A 6,154-nucleotide genomic window follows, 5' to 3' on the forward strand; every position below is an offset into this window, starting at 1 on the left:
GGGTGTTGTCTCTTGGCACACACGCAACGGCCAGGTTCACACAACATGGGAAACTCCTGGAGAATCGTAACCCTGCGCTGGGGTTAAAATCCCTCTGTGCCCGGCAATCGGGGCTGCTGGCCTCCTCTTCCTCCCCGCTTCCCCATCCGGCCTTTCCCTCAGCTCCAGAACGCAAGACAATCCTTTACCATGCAGATCTTTGCTAAAACTTCACCGCTAACAAGTCAGTGTAGCCTAAATAGCCTTTGGTCAAGCTGGAAGGAGAAGCCTCTGCTCACATCAAGAGCTGAACCCAAACTGGAAGCTTCTCCTGAGCCCCCTCCTTTCCGGGAGTTCTGTGGATCGACTATCAGGGTTGTTTCCCGGGTAAAGAGTTGGCCGGCATGATCGACGCAGGCCTTCCAACGGGGTTGCTTACCCCTCCTCACACCTCACTGCGGGGTCAAGGACTGGGTTAGGGTCCTCTCCTGGAATGCCTCCTTCTCTTCCAAAACCAGCCTGGAAAATGACAAGAACCTTGAAGGATCTTCAGAGGCTCCTGTCCCTGCACCCCACGTCCTCGTCTAACCCTAACCCATGACGTGTCTCCCTGAACAGGCAGCCAAGCCCGAGTGCCCAGCCCACGCACTGCACAGGCCTCTAGTGGTACCCCAAGGGATGCGGCAGGAGGACCAGGGTGCTCCTTGAGTGTGGCTGGCCATGTTGTCCTCTCTTCTTCAACTCTCCCCACGGGAGGTGTGCGTAAAGCTGCCTTATGCCAAGCAAGACCTTGACCATCTAGCTCAGTGCTGCCAACAAAGCCTGCCAGCTGCTCTTCAACTTACATATTTATTTAAGACATTTTTATACCATTCCTATTTAGTCAATGACTCTCATATGACTTTACAACTTATTAAAAATTTTAAAATATAACATGCACAGTCATTTAAATTTTAAAAATCACAGGATAAAATGTAATAAAAATATCAGAATAATAAAACAGAGGATAAAATCAGAAATGCAATCCAATAAAATTAATTATGAAATCAATTAAATCAAAAGCAAATTAAGCAATGTTTCAGGCAGGAGTTTTTTGAATCCTTAGACTCCAAAAACTGCAAACAACACAGATACACTCAGCTAGTCCATATAGTCCTGTACTTTGAATACAATGATCTCAAACTCTACAATCGCTATTCTTTCTGCCTGCCTTCTTTGACATTTTTCCATGATCTGCCATTCTCACGTAAAGGTGTAATCACCTTTATTTTGCTATAAATACACCTGAGAAAGCACAAGCCTTGGTGTGTGTTTTATGTCTTGAGTTGGGGACACAAAAGGGTTCCTCGAAAAGGGCAGTGAAGTGCACCGCAAGAGGGCGCATGCATGTGCAAAGCTCCCCCTGGTGGACAATTTGTAACACTGCTTGGCTTTTTTATGTGAGAAGGGTCTCTATCACCTACTTTATGGGCCCTCAAACTAAGGCCCACAGGCCGGATGCGGCCTGCCATGCCCATTTAATTGGCCCGCCCCACAGGTTTTGCATGGGTGTGGGCACGTGACTTGCCCACGAGGAGGTGGTTTTGGACTAGCTCAGAGAAAACAATGTCCTTGTGAGCAAGGCGGTGCCTCGTCCCACGCATCCCCTCTGTCCCCACCTCGGTTGTGCATGTGTGTACTCACACGCCCCGCCCCCTCACTGGCCCGTGCCCCGCCCCCCCGCCAGCACCGCCTTGGCGGCCCATGCCCACCACTGGCACCTGTGAACTGGCCCCCTTTCGAAGAAGTCTGAGGACCTCTGACCTGCTTGTTCAAACTCCTGTCTAGGAAAAACTGACCAGTGCGCAGGTGGCTGAAAGAAGTGGCAATTGACGCACAGATGGTGGCAGGACAGGGGTCAAACATGCCCCCATGGACAGTATTTTGAGGATGGTGGCTGGTAGACGAAAGCTTTGCACACAGAAAGCAATCAATTTAGTTCCTGCCATAAAAAAACTCTCTGGTTACAGAGGCTGGGGATGCTCCCAAATGGAGTCCTGAGACCTGTGGGTACCTTTGTGGAACTGGTGTAGACAACACCACCATCCAAAATGCCTAATCGAGGGATCGGCACTTTGGCCTCTGCATAGGCTGTGTCTTAGTTTGCATCGTTTTCAGCAAAGACATTGGTGTCTACTGGACAGTACAACTCCACTTTAATAACAGATTGCCAAATTCAGCTAATTGGGAGGGGTTCGATATAGCCAGTGCGTCGCTTGAACACGCTTCGGCAATGTCTGGTAGTTTCTTCTTTCCGGGCAGAGGTTATTACATAGATAAAATTTGTCCTGAAACAGTCTTTAATATTCACCGATGCCTTGTGCTTTAAAATTATTTACTTGGTTCATGGACATTAAGATATGGGAGGGGGAATGGTTTAGACATCTAAAGGCTGCACCTCTTAAAAAAAAAAGAAGTTGTTCACAGAAAACCGCAAGTTCAAGAACAGGGTTCAGTCCAGGAAAACCAGCTGCCAAATGCTAGATGTCTAAGTACAATCCAGAGATACCTTTCCAACAACTGCATTTATTCAAGCTGGCACTTGCGTGGAGGAGTTGTCGCTTTGTGTCTCCTCAGGAGGCCAGCCACCGCAGAGGACGTGTGAGCCAAGCGTTACCTGGTGCATGCTCGCTGGCTGACTGGCTGGCAGCCTGCCAGCAGGAGTTGCCCCTTCGGTTTGGCGATGGCCAGGCCAGTGGCCTGAGCGGGGAAGAAGCAGGCCAGGACGGCTCCCACACCGTCCTGCGCCTTGGTCCAGCTCACGTCAAGCGGGCCTGCGTTGAAGAGCAACAGAATCACTGGCTTGCCTGCCGCTGCAATCGAAGCGCCCAGAGGTTAGCAAGAAACAAGACCAGCTGATACTGTGCCATGCTGGTGAGTTCAGGACTCAGAGCGATGCAGCAGCAGTGGGAGGACTGGACGCGCCCCCAGCAGACTCGCCTGGGGGCTCGGCTCAGGTACGACTTCCCAGCCCAGGCTGCCTCAGAGAGACGTTGCGACGGTAAGATGAACTTGCGATGGAGAACCATGAATGGCTCTACGGTGGTCCGCTTAGTGTCCTGCAGATCTCTGGGACTGCAATTCCCACAACCTATTCACTGGCAAAGCTGGCTGGGGATGATGGGAGTTGTCCAAGATGGCTTGAAGGCACCAAGTTCCAGATCCCTAATGAACACCCATTTAAGTTCCTTGCCAGAAAGGTAGAATTTAAATATGTGTGCTGGCGAGGGACAGGGGGAGGGAAGGGAGGGAGGGAGGGAGAACTTAATTTTACTTTTTGCAGAATTTTAACAATTCTTTGTCAAGGAAGCGTATGATGGAAGGGAAAACAAAAGGGAGAAGAGGAGGCGACTGGGGAGGGAAGAACATTAAGGTGTTAGCTGCCAGGGCAGGAGAGGATTAAGGAGAGCATAGAGCAGGGCCATGCCCAGGGATGGAGGCGCGCTGACTCGCAGCTGCTGGGCTCTGTTTCTCCTGCAGGACTAGGCACCTGTGGGCGTTAATGGATGGATGGAGGAAGTGCATATGACTGTATAATATTTATTATACTGATATCCTGCCTGTTCTCCTTCTAAGGAACTCAAGGTGGCTTGCACAGTTCCCTCCTCTTCTCAGTCTTATCCTCGCAGCAACAACACTGCAAGATAGCTTGGGCTGAGAGGCAGTGCCTGGCCCAAAGTCACCAGCTGGCTCAATGGTGAGTGTGGATCAGAGCCCAAATTGCCCAAGTCTCAGCCCTGCGTTCTTAGCCACTACACCACACTGCCTCTTCGCAGAACCCTTGACCACAACCACCTCTGTGCTTCATTCTGAGCATCCATGCAGTTTCTTACCCTCTAAAGTTCTGCTGGAACTCATGGATTATTAAAGGGTAATAGATCTGCTAGGGAGAGCGAGCCCAATCACATACCTACACATGAGGCTGAAGCTTCCGGCCTGTACACAGGCCTCAAACTGAGGCAGGAAGGCCATGCGCCAGCCTCGCTCGTCCACCTGGCAGGGAGCACAGACATGACTTCCACCTGGCCTGCCACCACCACACCCATCCAAGCAACAGGACAGCGAGAAATTTGCAGGTCAGGTGCTCCTAAGCTGAGCGTGCCTTGGCAGAGGGCCTATTTTACGTTTCATCCAGCCTCTCTTTTCCTCACAATGCATTTCATCCTCACGACCCCCCTGTGAGATTGACCAGGCTGAGAGGAACAGGTTAGGCTGACATCACCCAGTAGCTGAGCGACTTAGGAAGCTGTTCCAACTTGGGAAGCTATGTGCTATGTCTAGTCTGCCCCAAGTGGCTAAAGGAGTTACTGCAGGTTTCAACTTTTGAATGAAAAAAATGAACGGATGCTCTTTAAAAAGAAACCACCCCCAATGCGCACCAGATGCCGTGTGCCTGTGCCACAATCCCAGGGCTAGAGTGGGACACGACTGCACATGCTCTTTCGTTGTTACGGGAGCCAGCAGGTAACATGGCAGGATACCGAGCGGCTGCTGTCGAAGAAGCGAAGGGGGAAAGGGCATGCCGAAGGAGCGTGACACAGAGCAGAAGCTGGCAGGTTCAGAGACCGCAGCCCTGGTCCCACCTGCAGGAGGCACGGACCTTGGCAGTAAAGGCGAACCAGGAGCTGGGGATGTTCTCAGGGCCTCCGTGGACATCGAAGTGTTCACAACCGGCACTGGCCTTGATGTAGCGGGGGTGGGTGCCCTGCAGCCCCCTCACAAAAGCCGCCCCAGCTCTGCTGTCAGGAATGGGTCCTCCTCGTACGGCTCCTAGGGGGACAGATGGGCAGGCAGAGACCACGGTCACCCTAATTCAGTCCTTTGGTGGCGTGTCCCTCCACCCAGCTCCGGGGGACCGCACCTTCCTGGCTCTTGTGCATTGCGACCCCTCGTGGTCCCACGTACGAGAAAGTGCATCCGTGCCACTGTTTCAGCTGCTCTGCACAGAATGACACACACGTCCACACAGGGGGGCTTGCAGGCATTGTGAGAGGATCGTGCTGCCAGCAGCTGCAGACTTTGCGTGTTTAGACAGACGGAAGTCCCAAACTCCACTCAGTGGCTGAGTCACGCTGAGCGCTGCAGGGCCTTTTTCTGTCTAAACATGCACAGGATTGTGTCCTACAATACGAAACAAAATCTTGAGGGCTGGGGAGGGGGCTACAGCTTCTCAGTACCCTAAGGCTGGTTAGACTGGGTACATTTGGGGGTCAGCTATGCAGTGCAGCATCTTACAGTCCACATTTATTCTAAAGCAGAGGTGCATAACCTTTGGTCTGGAGGACAAAGCTGCCCCCCTTTTGCTCAGTCACCAATTTTGGGGGGCATCTTGACTTTTGTAAGCCCCCCAGCATTCTTTAAGCTTGAAATGCATCTCCTAAGCTTTTCGTACTGACGGCAAGAGCTTTAAACTACAATGCGCTTGTATTTTTGTCCCCACGCTCCTTGTCCACCACTGGCATGCGGCTCCCGAGCATTTCTCCCCAGTGGAATCCAGCCCTCAGGCTAAGAGATGTTCACAACCCCGCTCTGAACAATCAGCACCTGGTTCCTGCCCCACAGTGGATGCCTCATGATGTTTAAGACTGGCTGAAGCAACTCAGGCCAGTGTGGTCAGCGTAGTAACCACGGGAGACGAAGTCCTTGTGCTTGGCACGGACCTCAGTGGCTGTGGCGTTGGCGACGGAGTAAATGAGCCGAGGGCAGTCAGGGAAGGGATGGGGAGCATGTTTTGTCAAGTGTGGTTCTCGCTGACAGGGGAAGTCTGTGTTCGGGCTAGATCACGTCAGGCTGCAGAGGAAGGGTCGCTATGATCAACGGGTCCTCTCAGTCTCTCAAAAGCTACACATCTGCACGTGGAAAAGTAATATATATGGGAAGTGGGCCGGCCGGAATCTTCTCTGGGGCTCCTTCAGCTGATGCCTTGAAGTACAGAGCTGGCCCATTGTACAGACACACTCAGTATTCAAGATTCCACCCCAGCTTTATTTGTTAATTAATTTAATACATTTATTAAAGTTTTCATATACCATCCAACTACTGTTCCGGGATGGATGGAGGATGCTGGAAGCTGTAATCCAACGTATCTTAAGGACACCAGTTTGGGGAATGCTAAGGTAGGTACATTCAGACAAAC

The 6,154-nt window shown here is 51.6% G+C and overlaps 1 long non-coding RNA gene across 1 annotated transcript in view; it reads right to left on the minus strand.

Moving 5' to 3' along the window:
- Positions 1 to 1,710: 1,710 nt before the first annotated feature.
- Positions 1,711 to 6,154, minus strand: part of LOC123020974 — a 5,773-nt gene continuing 1,329 nt past the window's right edge. Inside the window, exons 2-3 of the long non-coding RNA XR_006414232.1 lie at positions 4,619 to 4,788; positions 1,711 to 3,183 (exon numbers count right to left, since the gene is read on the minus strand). This is a non-coding gene — a long non-coding RNA (uncharacterized LOC123020974). The remainder of the gene's footprint in view (positions 3,184 to 4,618; positions 4,789 to 6,154) is intronic.

Source organism: Varanus komodoensis, unplaced genomic scaffold (genome assembly GCF_004798865.1).
Source record: "Varanus komodoensis strain SLA01 unplaced genomic scaffold, ASM479886v1 scaffold15, whole genome shotgun sequence".
Lineage (NCBI taxonomy): Eukaryota > Metazoa > Chordata > Lepidosauria > Squamata > Varanidae > Varanus > Varanus komodoensis.